Source organism: Mustela erminea, chromosome 4 (assembly GCF_009829155.1).
Source record: "Mustela erminea isolate mMusErm1 chromosome 4, mMusErm1.Pri, whole genome shotgun sequence".
In the NCBI taxonomy this organism is placed as follows: Eukaryota; Metazoa; Chordata; class Mammalia; order Carnivora; family Mustelidae; genus Mustela; species Mustela erminea.
The window spans coordinates 34,229,248-34,246,699 of NC_045617.1; the positions used below are offsets into that span (position 1 = coordinate 34,229,248).

The 17,452-nt window shown below is 38.6% G+C and overlaps 1 protein-coding gene across 2 annotated transcripts in view; it reads left to right on the forward strand.

Moving 5' to 3' along the window:
- The first annotated feature begins 502 nt into the window (after positions 1–502).
- Positions 503–17,452, forward strand: part of GPR63 (G protein-coupled receptor 63) — a 65,884-nt gene continuing 48,934 nt past the window's right edge. For both annotated transcript variants that reach the window (XR_004284843.1, XM_032339016.1), the window contains exon 1: positions 503–597. The gene's annotated coding sequence lies outside the window, so the exon portion shown is untranslated. The remainder of the gene's footprint in view (positions 598–17,452) is intronic.

Here is a 17,452-nt window from a genome sequence, read left to right on the forward strand (position 1 = left end):
CGGTGAGGAGACTGGGCGAAGTTCCAGGGGCAATCCTGGCGCAAGCCAAAGGCGGGAGCGGCGCCCCGGTGCCGGGTCCCAGCACTTGTCCCACGTTTGCCCAGGCGGAGGGGTAACCAGACCCGGCGGAGAGTGGGGGGGGGGGTGGGGGCAGCGGCGAGAAACCCGCGAGCGCGGCAGCCGGGAGGCGCGGCAGCCTGGACGGTGGCCTCCGAAATCGCTCCGTCTCAGCCGGCCCTCTCCCTCTTCATTTGCCTCCGCCCTCTCTCCCCTCCTCCCCTTACCTCCGGTCCTAAAACGCGGCGGGCGCCTTTAAGAGGGAGCTTTGGTTACCCTGGGGGCGGGAACCCCTCGGCAGATTGGGAGGCGGCGGCGCTCGTCCGCGATGCTCCTCACTTTCTGCTCCAGCTCCTGCCGCCGCCGCCGCCGCCGCCGCCTGGATCGCCACCGCCGCCTCCACCTCTTCCTCCTCTGCCTGGAAGCGTTGTTTTCTGCAGCAGAGAGAAGTGCTATGTCAGGAAAGTTCCGGGAGGGACTGGACGGGGCCATGCTCCCTGGGTTCATCGGCAGGCGCCCGCGCGCAGCCCTTTGTATGAGGTGAGACTGGGGGTCCTCGGCCCCCCGGACAGGTAGCCGCCCGCGGGGAGCGCTTCCATCCGCCGCGCTGGGGAGGCGGTGCTGTTGGGCAGAGTGTGTGGCGGAGAAGGAGCCGGTTAGACCGAAGTTGTGCAGGAGAAGCCCGGGGTTTCGGGAAGGTTTTGCGGCTGGACTTGAGTGATTTCGGCAGCCCGCGCCGTACGGCGGGGGCCCGGCCGGGACTCGGTTTCCCCGGGAGCCGCCCGCCTCGCTTCCCGACGCCCCCTGTCGCCATCCCCTGCCCGCTGGAGCAGTTAGGCCTTCTAGGAAACTGGGCGGCTGCAGGTTGGCACCCAGCGCCGGCTTTTTCTCAGCCGGGCTTTCTCCTCAGAAGCTAAGTGCCGGGAGTGAGAGGAAGGGGATGGAATCCTCTTGAACTTTTACACTGTGCTCTCGTCCCTCTTTAAGGGTGAAATTCACGTCGTTTGCCCCAGTCGGGAGGCTCCCTGCGAGCTCCAACAGTTTGAGAGCTCGCTTCTTACATGTGGGTGAGCTTGCGGCGCTGTGTGTCTGCCTTTCAGCCCTGGTCGGGTTTCAGCGTCGCCCTGATTTTAAGTCCTCTCTTCCCCGCCCCTTTTGGGAAACATTCTGCCCCCCCCCCCATCCTTGAGGTTCAGGGTACTAAACACACACACACACACACACACACACACACACACACACACAACCCCCCCCCCCAATATATGTTTATGATATGTCCCCTAAGCCCGACCCAACATTTCAAAGTGATCCTATAGTCTCTGATGAGCTATTTAGACTTGATCTGGACACTTAGGAAATACAGGTATCCCCTGTAGTAGGTATGCAGTTTTTTTCAGTGAGGCAAGGTGAGGTTTTTACCTATACCGTTTTAAGATAGGATTTTCTCTTGATTTGTTTGTTTCTTGGTGAGTATGGTTTTCATTATGTCTTAGATTAAAAGGCCCCGACTAATTTTAAGGGTAGTATTTCTAAGAATCATCAAAACCAAACCAAACCAAACCCTGATGGTCCTTGCATAATCTGACCTTACTTCAGACAGTTTTACCCTTGGATGAGGTACGTAATATATGTAATTATTTGATGAAACCTATTATATGAGTACATTTATTACACAAATGGGTAAGTTTTCTTTTTTTATGTGTCCTGTGGGTGAAGGAAGCCCATTTTCTCACACCCCCAGGTCTCTACCACGCCTGTCTAATCCTGTTTCTGTTCTCTCCACTGGCATTTCATACATCTGGTATCAGCTGCAAATCAAAGGTGCTGATGAAAAGTTCCTATATTTTGTGAAGTGTTGCATAGCCAGAGTTTTAGTGACATAATTGATTACATTATCCAGATTATTTTAAACAATTAAAATAGAATGTGGGAGCTTGTTTAAAGAAAAGAATATCGTTAAGTATTTAAATTCTCAGTTATATGCATTATGTATAATCTCTGTGTGAAAAAATACTATCAAAACAGAGGAGGGTATTGTAGGAAACATTTGTAGTGAGGAAGTTTTGAAAGGAAACCATTCCAGAATAACCGTTAATATTATAACATTTTGTTTGGGATATAGATTTTTCTCTCTGAGCAAAATTTTGTCACTCTGGTGTCAAATATACCAGGACTGAAACTTGAAAACAAACAAACAAACAAACGAAAAACTCACTGTCCAAGCATTTTCTGAAAATATGCAGCACACTGACCGTTCTTGGAAAAAAATTTGCTTAGAAAAAGTCACATACTTAAAGTCTTCACTGCAGTTACTGTTTTACCTTAAGTTTGCTGGAGTCCAGGCAAGGAAGTACTGCATTCAATGAGAATTTGGGGTTCTAAGGTGGATGGGACTTAGTTCCTAGAATACACAATTTTCTAGGAAATTCAGCAATTTTGAGATTTAGTATATGATTTATTTGATTTGAAATGATTGTTTTATGAATATGCCTTTTTTTTTTTTTTAAGTACTCAATGCCTAATGTGGGGCTTGAACTCGCCACCCTGAGATCAAGAGTTACATGTTCTATCTGTTCAGTCAGCCAGGCACCCATGAATTATTCTTTTTAAAAGTAAATATATAGAGGCACCTGGGTGGCTTAGTGGGTTAAGCCTCTGCCTTCAGCTCAGATCATGATCCCCAGGTCCTGGGATGGAGGCTCTCTGCTCAGCAGGGAGCCTGCTTCCTCCTCTATCTCTGTCTGCCTCTCTGCCTGTGATCTCTCTCTGTCAAATAAATGAATAAAACTTTAATAAAAAAAAAAGTAAATATATATCTCTCTCACACACACACGTACCCACATATATTTACAAAATCCATATTTATCATGTCTATACTTACATATTTATAGATCTGTAAATCTGTAACAGAGAAAAGCATAAAGGGACTTGATAATATACATGTACTAGAAACACAGGTCTAAGAGATCAAAAGCTAAAAATAGTTCCCATTAAGGCTTGTCATCTCTTCAGCATTTTCATCAATTTCATCAGTATCAGTTAAGTTTAAAAAGTATTGTGTTTTCCCCTGTGTTCTTGTTCTTGCCTAAGGCTTGTACCAGGGGGCCATATGCCAACGATCTTAACCACATGTTTATTAAAATGGACTGAATTATCCCATCAGTGGATGATTGAACCAGGGATTTCTCATGCTTCAGTAATTTATCTTCCACAGAGGAATCCCTAGGAAAAAATTAGCTTGTCAATACGATGTTTTCTTTTTTCACACTTTAAAAATGATCTTCAGGGCATTCTCCAAAGGTCTGAGACTCAGAGTAGATCTTGATGGCAAGGGACGCAAACCTTGGGAAGTTTTGGCATTCAGATTTGTGAATGATGTCCTAAGTAAGTATTTGATTTGAAAGAGGTATCCATTAATGCTTGGGAAAATAATAGCTATGATACAGGGCTCTAATCACTACAAGCAAAGCTTTGGAGTATATCATCACATTTCACAGCTGAAACTGCTACCTTTTAACATGTGTGTGTAAAAATTAGAAATGAAGTGCAATAATCTTTTAGACTGATTTTTGCTTTATTTGCTAGACCTTTTTTTTTTAAATATGCATTTTTATTTGTCACATATATACTTTAGTTTGTTGCAGGTGGCAATTTTACTCCTTTTTTGCAACTATGAGGTGTATTTTATGGTAAAGTTTTAGTGTTTACTTAAAACAGACAGTAATGTGTTTCACTGACTTTATGTTGTGTCTCTTTGGCTTTCAAAAAATAACATTTGAGATATTTGATTATGAGCCTGAGGTCACTGCCTTTCAGAACTCTTGGGATCTTGGTCAACTATAGTTTCAGTTTCCTGAGAATTTTTTGTTTAAAGTCAGATTATGGCCCTAATTTTAACTGGATGGTCCACAAAATAGGTACTTTTGTAACCACAAAACATGGAGAACATTCCAAATAATTTGCAGTTTGGGCAGCCCAACATGCTTTAGTGTTTGGTTGGCTTGAGGCAGTGTGCCATGCTTGTAAAAAATGGTTTTTGAAGCTGACAGTGAGCTGTTTCAGTCTTTGAGTTTGACACATAGGATAAAGTGCCTTTTAGCCTCTGTGCTGGCAAATTGGGACAGGATTGGTAAAAGTAATTTCTCATTTCTGTCTGTGTGACAGAAGATTCAGAAAATTCAAGCATGAAACTCTAGCTTAATATACTGGAAAGCTCATTCATGTTTATTAAAAATGTAAAGGAGAGTTGGGAAGCTTGGATTTTAATAGAGCTTTCAGAACTTGGGCAAAAGAGTTCTATTTGTAGTTAGGAGGGTAATCTAGGGGTCACCTATTGAAATTAATAGTAACACTATTATTATCACCATTTCCTTTGAGGGATAATGCTAGAGAAATTATATTCTCCTAGGCCCAGTTTAGATTGAAAAGCGTTCCCAGCCATATACTGTACAAATAACCAATCACCTGGCATATATGTTCATCAAGTCTTAGGTAATTTGTGTCCTTTTAACCATAAGTTTTACATACCATTTGGGGTTTTTGACCAAAGCTTCATTAGCTTCTTTTCTCTCAGTTAACTAAGTCCTGTCTGTATCACTAAAGCATTTAAAAAATATTTTAGGCAAAATGTTTTATGTGGAAACTCTAATGTTCTTCCTTGAGGAGGCAGTGCAGAAGGGACATGAGTCTTTGTTCTAGCTGTTACCTTCCAAAGGGAGATGCTATCACCTCTTCTGGTTGTTGTTGTTTTAAACATTTTAAAGAAAGAACATTTGCAGGATTTAAAGATGCTTGAAGTTTGGATCAGAATAAGAGTTTCAGCTGAAAGTTACCTAAGAATCAGTTAACATTTATATCAGGTGTTCAGTACAGTGTCTGGCTGGAGATGTCTGCTGCAGGTTTTTTGATCTAAGTTGGTCCTGGGAGGATACAGATTCAAAGGGAGGTGTTGTGCAAAGGGACTATTCTTGGCGTAGCATCCATTACCTTCCAGAGGGGAAAATGTTGCATTTTGCACACAACTCTAAACATGTACTTGTAATAAAAACCCCATTTTTTTTTTAAAGATTTTATTTATTTATTTGACAGGCAGAGATCACAAGTAGGCAGAGAGGCAAGCAGAGAGAGAGGGGAGGAAGCAGGCTCCCTGCGGAGCAGAGAGCCTGATGCGGGGCTCCATCCCAGGATCCTGAGATCATGACCTGAGCCGAAGGCAGAGACTTTAACCCACTGGGGCACCCGGGCACCCCTAAAAACCCATTCTTTTAATCATTTTAGCTTATTTTTGCCATTACCTCCAGGCTGGATATGAAGTGGGCCATTTTCCTGCTCTATTTTGATTAAGTTTGCCCAAACTGTAGTACCTTCTGAAGTTATGCACTGTCCAACAGTAGCAGAAAGTCTGTTCTTTAATCCTTTCAGCTAGGTCCCATTCAGTACTTCTTCAGAAATTTTTCCTTTTTTTTGAATTATTGAGCTCTTTCATGAAAGGAGTTTTGAATTTGAAGCTTCCCCATTGTCCATAATAGGCTTTGGGTAAATTTGTTCCTACAGAAGGTGTAATGATGTTGGGAATTTCTCATTTTTGTTTCCATATTTTGTAACTAGTTGGTATTGTAAGGTTTCAAATCTTTATTTTTTTATCCTTATTCTGTAATAGATATTTCTTTTAAAAAATAAAATTTTCAATTTATTTATTTGACACAGAGAGAGAGCACAAGCAAGGTAGCAGCAGTCAGAGGGAGAAGCAGGTTCCCCATCCAGCAGGAAGCCCAACGCTGGGCTCGATCCCATGATCCTGGGATCATGACCTGAACCGAAGACAGATGCTTTAACCATCTGAACTACCCAGGCACCCCTAGATATTTTTTTCTTATGATGGCAGTGACACATGTTCATTATAGAAAATTTTAGAAAATTCAGACCAGCAAAAAACTAGCCCCTCTCCCAAAAAAACCCAGAAAAGAAGGAAAATTATGCCCGCAGATAAGAATTGTTAATATTTTGGTGTATATTTTTGTATAATATAGAAAAATAATTTTTCGGTTTCTAAAAATGATACTGTGCCATGTGTTTCTTTAATTTTAATTTTTAAAATTTAATTTGATTTTATTTTTTGGGTGGGGAGGGACAGAGAGAGAATCTTTTTTTATTTTTAAGATATTATTTATTTATTTGACAGACAGAGATCACAAGTAGGCAGAGAGGCAGGCAGAGAGAAGGAGAGAGAGAGAAGAAGAAGCAGGCTCCCTGCGGAGCAGAGAGCCAGATGCGGAACTCGATCCTAGGACCCTGAGGTCATGACCTGAGTCGAAGGCAGAGGCTTAACCCACTGAGCCACCCAGGCACCCAAGAGAGAGAATCTTAAGCAGGCTCCATACCCAACACAGAGCCCAAAGTGGGGCTCGATCTCATGACCCAGAGATCATGACCTGAGCCAAAATCAAGAGTTGGAGGCTTAACCAACTGAGCCACTCAGATGCCCCAGTATATATTTCTTCTTAATTTTCATGCAAGGATGAGCCACATTGCATATCACGGAATGATCTTTCATTACATACTTTGAATACTAAATAATATTGTAGTCTGTGAATTTAACATAATTTATTGGAGATTTGCCATAATATCAGACAGGTCTTTTTGTTTGATTGTTTTGTTTTGTTTGTTTTTTGCTACTATAAAGCAATAGATGTCTTAAAGCTCAGTTTTTTGTACACATCTATGATTATCCATTTGAGTAAAGTTTTAGAAGTAGACTTTTTGGTAGGGGTTAAGGGCGTTGATATTTTTTTGTTGACCTTAAGGCACTTTATCACTCTCAACATCTAATCTGTAGACTTGGTTATACTTTCCTTCATTACCTTCTGCAGTTTTTTTTTTTTTTTTTTGGTCAGTCTAATAAGAAATGCTCAAGTCAGATAGGATTTGAACCCAGACATGACTGACAAAGGCTTTATCCAAATGAAGTAACCTAGATATTTCTGAGGACTCAACTATAAAGTCCAGCTTCCACACCAACCCATTCACTAGTGCTCCCACATAGCTGTAAATGCTGTTTCCTCCTTAACAAGCACAGCAGTTATCATGTGCCCTGAGAATGTTCTCCATTTTCATTTTCAGTCTCCTTGCTATATTACCATCTGACCTGCTGCCCACATATACTGATGCATACACAATTGCTATGTGGTAGAAGGAGTAGATACCGTCTCCTGTGTAATCATCTCTAAGGTTTAATAATGTCCTCTTTTCTGTCCTTTGCTGCCAACTCTAGGAATCTTAATGTCCTGTGTAGTAAATGGGTCTATTTCTGCAATCTATATTTTATCTATATCTTTTTCCCATTCTGTCATTAGTATAAAAACTCATCTTAACCGGAAATTACCTTTTGAAACCAGGTAAGTATCACTCTGACTGTCACAGAAACATAGTCACTTCTAGGAACAAAACTAGAGATAAAAATGGGTGAAAAATGGGCAAAAACCAGGAAAAGGTCATGTGTGGAAACTTAAGGACGGAGGGTTAAATGTAGAAATTCTCCCCTTCATTTTTCTGACCATAGTTATATTTAGCCTTTAAGCATGATCCTGGTGAGTGCAGTCACATTTGTGTTTTTATGCATATTTTTCATTTTTAGAATTTGATCCTAGATGTAAAAAGAAAGAGAAAGTAAACACATACACACCAAACATGTTTTCCGGGCCAGTTACTCTTTTTTCAGGCATTGTTTTCTCCACTGTGAAATAGTCTGCTTTCCTCATTTCTGCAAGTTGGACTGAGGTTCTCCGTTTCCTTAGTATGTACTTCAGTATGAATTTTTTTATTTAGGGGAGCATTATTTCCCTTTGTAATATCTTAGAGAACAAGAAACATGTCTTTGTATTTTGGCATGGAAAGTCACAGGCATGTAAAGATTGAATACATAAATTTTTTTCAGGAGATCATGTGAATGGCCACTGTTCGTATGAGAAAGTTCAGAATAACGCTATGAGACTGATTTTACTATGAAATTTTTTAAAAGAATATTTATTGTGAAGTACATTTTATGTATAAAGTGCATAGAACATATTTGTAAGTTAAAAAAATTGAATATCCATGACCTATTATCAAGATTAGAAAGTATGATATATCTAGACTCCCTCTGTTTCCTTATTCCTCACCTAATGGCAATGCTTGCTTTATCCCCAAAGCAGCATATTCTTTAATTTTGGACTTTAAGTAAAGGGAATTATACTGTGTAGTACATATACTTTTATGTTTGCTTATTTGTTCACTGTTATGTTTTTGAGATTTGTTATTGTTATACCCATAATTTGTTTTCATTTTTGTTTGTGTTTTAGTGTGTGAATTCTCTAATTTATCCAATCTACTGTGAAGGAACATTTGTCATTGTAACTAAGTTTTTAAAAGCATAGAGTATTATCATATAATTTTCCATGATATTCTTTTATCTGTTTAATCATTGCTGCAACTGTGATATGTCCACTTTTTTAAAGCTCCTGATGTGCTAAATTCTCGGTCTCCTTCAATCCTGAGGTGTATAATTTCTCTTAATCTGTTCAAAGAACCAGGTTTTGGCATTATCGATCATGTCTATTATATGCTTGTTTCCAATTCTTTGATTCTTGTTCTTTTATTTTCTTTCTTCTGTGTTTGTAGGTTTATTCTCCTGTTTTTCTAATTTCTTAGATTGGGTGCTTAGCTCATTGAGTCTTGCCTTATTAGAAGACAATTAATTTCCCTTGAATCACTATATTAGCTGCTTCTCAGAAATTCTTATATAGGGTTTTTTGTTATCATACCGTGCTGCTTGCTGTGATTTCTTGAGAATGGCATTTTCTAATTTTTAAACATACTTGGTTGTTGCTGCTAATTTCTAACCTACTTGTGATGTGGTCAGAGCACATGGTCTCTATCATACCAGGTCTTTGATGCTTTTTGATGTAAGCTTCATGGGCTAGCGCAAATGTTCTTTTTTTAATAAATGCTCAGTGTGGAACTTGAAAATAACATGTATTCTCCAGTTTCTGGGTGCAGTGTTCCATGTAGGTCCATATGTATCCATAAGACAAAAGTTTTAACTGTGTTGTTTAAATATTCTTTATCCTTATTAATAGTTTTGATCTTTCACTACTGAAAAATTATAATAATGGATTTCATCTAGATAATTTACCTTTGCTTTACATATTTTGAAGTTTGTTATTAGGTGCTTTTAAGATTAGATTTTTAAATACTGTGTAGTAAGTGAAACTTTTTATCATATATAATGACCTTCTAAAGCTCTAATAGCATTGTTTGACTTAATGTTTTTTCTTTGATATTAATAAAATGATGTTGGGTTCTCTGTGATCAACTTGATATAGTAATGTTTTTAGATACGTCTCTTGTAAATAGCATATAGCTGGATCTTTGCTTTAGAGTTTAGGCTTTTTTTTTTTTTAAGATTTTATTTATTTATTTAAGAGAGAGACAGTGAGAGAGAGCATGAGCGAGGAGAAGGTCAGAGGGAGAAGCAGACTTCCCGTGGAGCTGGGAGCCTAATGCGGGACTCGATCCCGGGACTCCGGGATCATGACCTGAGCCGAAGGCAGTTGTCCAACCAACTGAGCCACCCAGGCATCCCGAGTTTAGGCTTTTTATATTTAGAATGAAAACTGGTATATTTGGATTCATTTATTCTTATATTATGACACATTTTCTATTCTACTTTTTCTGTGTCTTTCTCCTCTATTTTGTTGCTTTCTTTTGGATACATTGATTTTCCACTTTCTTTAATTTTTTTTTTTTTAGAAGATTTTATTTATTTACTTGAGAGAGAGTGAGAGAGAGCACACAAGCAGGGGTAGCTACAGAGAGAAAGGGAGAAGCAGGCTCCTTGCTGAGCTGGGATTTCCTATGTGGTGAGGTGAGGGGGCTCAGTTCCAGGACCCTGAGATCATGACCTGAGCTGAAGGCAGATGCTTAACCGACTGAACCACCTAGACGTCCCTTTAGTATTCTTTTTATTTTGACGGTTAAGAGATTGTTATACACTCAGTTCTATTTTTTTAGTGGGTACCCAGATAATTTTACTATGCATACTCATATTAATAGTCTCTAAGTTAATATCTTTGCCTTCTGATGTGGACTGAATTGTGCCTCCCCAGAATTCATATATTGAAGCTCTAACCTCCAACGTTATTTTGTTTGGAGATGGGGCCTGTAAGGAGACAATTAAGGTTAAATGAAGTCATAAGGGTGTGGCCCTAATCCAAGAATATTGGTGTTCATATAAAAAAGAGGAAGAGACATTAGAGCTCTCTCTCCCCCTTTTGCACATGCACAGTGGAAGGGTCATGTGATGACACGGTGAGAAGTTGGCTGTCTGTAAGCCAGGATGAGAGGTCTCACCAAAAACCAATCCTGACAGCATCTTGGTCTTGGACTTCTAGCCTCTAGAACTATTAAAAAATAAATTTCTGTTGTTTAAACCACTGGTCTTTGGTATTTTATGTTAGCCCTAGCAAACTAATACACTGTCCTTTTAAAAATATGCAAATTCTTAGAATTGTTTAACTCTTAGGATAACTACTTCCAGCTTATGTGTTATTGCAATTAAGTATTTTAGTTCTAGCCTGTTTTTTTTTTTCTCTCATAAGTCAGATGTTACTTTTATTGTTGTATACAGCGTCTTTCTGTTTAACCATGTACTTATCAATATCTGTTCTCACCCTTCCTTCTTGGATGTCAGACCTTCTATGTGGGATCATTTTTTTCTGCCCCAAATACATGCTTTTCTATTCCTTTATTGAGTGTGTGTATGTGTGTGTGTGTGTGTGTGAGAGAGAGAGAGAGAGAAAGAGAGAGAGAGGCAGAGACAGATTTTTGAGTGTGATAATTTTTTAATTTCACCTTGTTTCTTGAAAGAGAGACTCTTTGGTATTGAGTTCTATTTTGACAGTTTTCTTTGTGTACATCAAAAAATATAATTCCTTTGTCTTCTCAGTTTTACTGTTGCCATTGAGAATTAAACAGTCAAGAGATTTTTTTTTTTCGCCTCTGTAGGGGAATCCATCTTCCCCCTCTGGTTCCTTCCTGAAAAGAAGTATCCTTTAAAGATACTCAGTTATTCTCCACCTTATTAAAGATACTCTCCTGCTCTTTCTCTTGTTCCTGAATATTCAATCTAATATTTCTAGGTATGAATTAAAAATCTGCTTGGCATTAGAGAGATTACATTTGAGAACCAGCATCTTTTTAGGAATTCTGAAAACCTCTCTTTATTATTTCTTGAATATTTCCTCTCTCTAGTAATTTAATGATCTCCTTCTGGAACTCTAATTGCATGTTTGTTAGACATCCTATATTATCTTCCTTGTCTCTTATCTCTTTAATCTCTTGATTGCATTTGGGAAAATTTATGTTTCAACTTGCAGTTTACTAATTCACTTTAGCTATGCCTAATGTTTCATTTTGTTGATTTTTAGTATTGGTTATTGTATTTTAATTTATAGAATTTTATTTGATTCTTTTTCATGTTTGCTTATCTCATAATTTCAACTATTTCATATTCTAGTAACTTATATAACTGAAGTCTTTTGGTGGGTCAGTTCCTTTTTTCCTCTTGCTTCTTTTTTTATTTTTTAAGATTTTATTTATTTATTTGAGAGACAGCACGAGGGAGAGAGAGAGAGAGAAAGAGAGAGTACACACACGATTGGGGGGTGGGGGCAGGGGAAGAAGCAGATTCCCTTCTGAGCAGGGAGCTGCTGCAGAGTTCCATCCCAGAACGCTGGGATCATGACCTGAGCTGAAGGCAGATGCTTAACTGAGCCACCCAGGAGCCCCTTCTTAATCACTTATGTTGCTTTTATTATTTTAAGGTTTTGTGATTTTTTAGATTTTAGTTATTTATTTGGGAGAGAGAGAGCACAAGCAGGGGGTGGGGTGAAGAGAGAGGAAGAAGCAGACTCCCTGCTGAGCATTGAGCCCAAAGTGGGGCTTGGTCCCAGGACCCTGAGATCATGACCTGAGCCAAAGGTAGACACTTAACCAACTGAGCCACCCAGGTGCCCCAGGATTTTGTGATTTTTGGCTATGAGCTACTCACTTCCTTTGGGATTTTGTTTGTGGTAATTGTGTCAGGCCTGGGTTGAAGGTGGGTTCCTCCAGAGGAGAAATATATTTTGCTTCTGCTACTAGCTTGGGTGCTAGTAAACTGGCACAGGGTGTGGGTAACTGGGTACATTTTAAATCAGATTTCTGCTTGACGGGTTTTTTGGTTTTTGTTTTTTTTTTTAATCTCAGTGCTAATTTGTGGTTACAATCCTTTGGGGAAGTATTTCCCTCCTCCATCTAACATCAGGATCAAGATATGCAGTTTTCTTTTTCTTTGCCCTTTTGACATGGAGTTGTTTCCCCTCTAACATAGCAAATGTAGCCCTTTGAAGTCCTGGTTGCTGTTGGGGTCTTTTGACAAATATTGTAATCCTATAATCCCAACTCAAAATTTGATTTAAGTATGACTATATTAAAGAAACGATTTTGTTTTATTTTGTTCTAGTTTATTTTGTTTCTGTGATTGTAGACATGTCCAAAATAGGATGTCTTTTTTTTTTTTTCCAGCTTAGTATGTAAACCTTAACTAATCACTAGAGGGTTTTGCTTTTGAAAAGAAAAAGTAGACACTAATGTGTTAAGATATGATGGCAAGCTGCTTACTTTTCTTTCCCCCTTAAGTCCAATTTTATAATTTATTTTCCTCTGCTGATAAATTTGAAATATTGGTATTAACACTTTCTCTTCCTAAGCTGTAAACTGCATCTCATTTACAGTCACTTTAACTTTAGTTTTGGATTTTGTTTTTTAGGGAGTTAGTGTAGGCATCTTACTTTAAATTATTTAGTTATATCTGGTTATATCTTTGAGTTTGAAAAACACTGCCACTCACAGTTAGTTTTCTGTTTCTTCAGATTTCTAGGTGTTTGTTTTTAAAATGGTAGTAGGGAAAGTTAAAAAGCCACCATGGTCCACATTGCCCTTATTTATACTCTCAAAAGCGGTAAGTGAAAGATGGCAAACTGTGGGTTCTTTTGGGTGGCTCACTTTTGAAAGGGAGTAATTATTCTGTTCCTATTTCATGGTTACATCTTGGTAAATATTTTAAGAAGAGTATAGATTTTCCTTTTGTTATTATAACTACTCACCTTTTTCCTTTTAACCCTACATGGGCTAGATGCGTGGGCACAGCTTTGGTTGTGATGAACAGTCAAAGTCGAAGGAGTTTAAGAACCTTACATTTATTTCTCCACACTCAGTTACTGTGGACTAGCTATAAAAACTTAGATACAGTCATAAAATGAAGCCTCCCCCCGCAAAAAAAAGGAAGACTAAAGTAATTAACTCGATTACCTTTGGGTAATTATTCCATTCATCAAGGGCTAATTATCCATGTCATCAAGTTAGCTTTTATTATTTTCTGTGCTCTTTTTATGAAATAATTTTTCTTTTGCCTTCTGAGTTTTAAAGACCATTTTTTTTTGTCCTAGTAATTTTCTTCATCTTACATAATGAGGCATCAGTACAGAAACGATTTCTGAAGCCTGAATATTAGAGTCTTATCCCTGGTAAGATCTTTTTTTTTTTTTTCCTCCTTTTTTTAAGATTTATTTATTTATTTGAAAGAGAGTGGGAGTGAGAAAGTGTATCTTGTGTGTGGGGGGAGGGACAGAGGGAGAGAATCTTCAAGCAGACTCCCTGCTGAGTGTGGAGCCAGAGACAAGGGTCCATATCTTGACCTGAAACCAAGTGGAAACCAAGAGTCAAACAACCAACTGAGCCACCCAGGTGCCCCATTATTCTGGTGGGGTCTTTGCTTGTATCTAGATTCTAAGTTGGAATAAAGTTCCAGTAAAAGATCTTTAGGTTAATTTTTTTTTTTAAATGAATAGACAGAGAGTAGTCATACAAAAAGCCATATTACATAAAGCATCCATTTGTGGCCCTGTGAAAGGGAATTTTCTATTTATCGAAAATAAACTTGAGACTTGCATTGATCATTTCACTGAATGCTGTCCCTTCTAGAATCCATGTTAAATTCTGCATATTCTGCTCAAATCCAGCATAATAAAGTATTCTGCATATAAGAAGAATTTTCACATTTGTTTTATCAACCATTAGGCAAACTCTACTTTTGAGCCATTCTAATGCAATGGTTCTTGCCATTATTGAAATATTGAACACACACACCTGCATGCACACACACACACTACTTTCTGGGCATCACTCTTTCTTTGATAGGCTGTATCAGCTAGGGGGAAATCAAGTGAGATGTGGGAATGAATAAAGTATGATACAACCTGAAAAACCCCACGTAAATGTAAGCAGTGATGTTTGTACAGCAGTATTTAGTGCTCTTCTTCCTCCCCCCCTTTTTTTGTGTGTGTAAGAGCAAAGCCAGAAATTGCAGTTTTGACTCTTGTGTGTGTAGTTGACATTGGGCTAGTGAACTCCCTATGGTACTTGGTCTTACCAGCTGTATGTCAATTGCATCAGCACCTTGTGAACTTGCAAGGCTTTTACTGATGCTGTGATCTTTGAGCAGAGGACTGGAGGACTAGCAACAGGCACCTTATTGAATGGCAGCATCACTGGTACCCTATCAGTAGGGAACCTACTAAGGAGCAAACACTACAACGCTGATCCTTTCTCCCTATAATTTTGTGATGCATGATAAGAAATTGTTCTTTGGAGTTTAGAATACAACCATTTTATCACCTTGATTTTTTTTTTTAATTTCTAAAGATTCAAAATGAATATTGAAGATTTTCTTTAAAAAATTCTTTGCTAAGGTGTGCCTGGGTGTCTCAGTGGGTTAAGTGTACCACTCTTGATTTACGCTCAGGTCATGATCTCAGGGTCCAAGATGGAGCTCTATACTCAGTGGGAGTCTGCTTGAGATTCTCTCTCCCTTTGCCCCTCTCCACTGCATGCCTTTTCTCTCTAAGATAAAATAAATTAATCTTATTTTATTTATTTATTTATTTTTTTGCTGTGGCATAATTTTTTGTGAGGAAAGTAGGAAGGAGCAGGGTGGATGTTGGGAAGTGATATGCAGCACTTTGAATTTAGAATGACAATTATGTAACACATTTTGGTTAAAGTGATCCTTTCCCATTGTTGGATGTAGAGCAAACTTGATTGAAAATTTCAACTTAGAAATAACAGAAATGGAAATAGAGTGGGTTAGAGTAGATAGTCACTTTGATGCATGAATTCTGCTTTATGGTAGGATTTAGTGGAGTTCTTTGGCTAGTGAGGTTTCAAGAACCATGAATTTAAAATTATTTGTCAAGGGGTACCTGGGTGGCTCTGTTGGTTAAGCAGTGGAGTCTGGATTTTGGTTCAGGTCCTGATCTCAGGGTTGTGAGATGGAGCTCTGTGTTGGGCTGTGTGCTCAGCACAGGGGGCCTGCTCACGATTCTCTCTCTCTCTCCCCTTCCCTCTGCCCCTCCCTGCCCCTGTTTGGACACACCCCCTAAAAAAAGTATTTGTCAAGAATTTGGTTTTAGAAAACTTTTCTCAGGAACACATGCATTTTGTAAAGTTTTACTTATTCTTTCAATGAAAGATTCCAGCTTTTAGTCTTTATTTTATTTTGCTTCTTATTCCTTATGACCTTTTTTCTCCTGCCCTGTACCCACTAAGAAATAAAACAGAATACAAAATAAATGATAACTTTAAAACTAAAATATACTAGTCTTTAGCCTAGTACTTTCGGGTTCATCATAGTGGATAATATCACAATATGACAGAATATGAGATTTAGAGGATGTTGCAAGAATATATGTACACATGTAAATGAGGAATTATGTTTTCTGTTTTCTTCTCTTTGAGACTCCTGAATTTTCCTTTACAGCACACATACTCCATTGGTTATTTTTGTGTTTGTGTGTGTTTGGTATGAGTCAGGGCTCTCCAGAGAAACAGACAATAGGAAATACATATGATTTATTATAAGGAATTGACTCATATGATTATATAGGCAGAGATGTCCTATGATCTGCTGTCTGCAGATTGGAGACCCAGGAAAGCTGATGGTATGGTTCTGAGAACTAGAGGACCAGTGGTATAAATATAAATCGAGGGTAGAAGACTGGTGTTTCAGCTTAAACAGTCAGCAGAGTGCAAAATCCCCTTTCCTCTGCCTTTTTGTTTTATTCAGGCTTTCCATGGATTGATAATGCCCTACCACATTGGGGAGAACAGTCTGCTTTACTCTGTCTACCAATTCAAATGCTAATCTCATCCAGAGACACTCAGAGACCACCATCCGAGACACACTCAGAAATAACGTTTTAATCAGGCACCCTCTGTCCTAGTTGAGTTGACACGTAAAATTAACCATCACAATGAGTCTCCACACTAGACTTGTGAGTTGCATAAGATCAGGAGACATGTTTTGTTCTCCGTTGTATGCTGTGCTTAGTCAGAAGCCGGCTTAGAGCAGGTGCTTAATAACTATTTGTTAAAGGAAAAAACAAGAAATTCATTTAAAGATGTGTATAAGTCAAGCTGAAAATATATGTCAAGGATTTGTATGAAGTACATGGCTAGTGGAGCCCCTGGCTGGCTCAATCAGCGGAGCACACAACTCTTGATCTCAGGGTTGTGTGTTCAAGCCCCACATTGGGTGTAGAGATGACTTAAAAATAAAATCTTTAAAATACATGGGTAGCATCGTGGAAGACTGAACATCAGGGCAAAATATGCAAGTGAAGGTAATTTCAATTGGCACGTGATGACTCTGGCCGTTTTCTTTGTCTTTATCTGGTAGCTACTTTGAATACTAAAACTAAAGTCTTACTTCATAGATTTTTGAACTCTAAGTATTTTAAGTATGACCTTTAGATTTTTCAGAATCTTTCCAAGTTAACTAGAATTATTTTGATCATGGCAGTGAATCAAGGTCAGACAGATCTGCCATTATTTTTGAGGATGAGTCAACACTGCTCTTCAGCAGTATCTTGAAATGGCATCCTAAGAGCAGAATGATCTTTAATTCTGTGCTGATACTCCTGTGTTATCTTCTAGCTTCCCACTCATGAAAAAATTTAGTGATTGCATATTTCCCCTTATGTTCATTATTGGAATTTGCTATGGTAATGAATTATATCTTCATATGACAGGACCAAGGGACAATGATTTTAGCAGTCTTTAAAAAAAAAAAAAAAGATAAGACAGTTGACCATTATCTATACAGTCGAGAGGTTATTTGAGGTCTCTGGTGATATCATTTAGGTCTTCTGATTCTACATTCTGAAATTTTGATGATACTGAACAAGAACATAATGTCCAGTCATTGCAGGTGAGGTGAGGTAGTAAGTGGTAGGGAGGGAGTATATTCATAAACTGTCTTAAG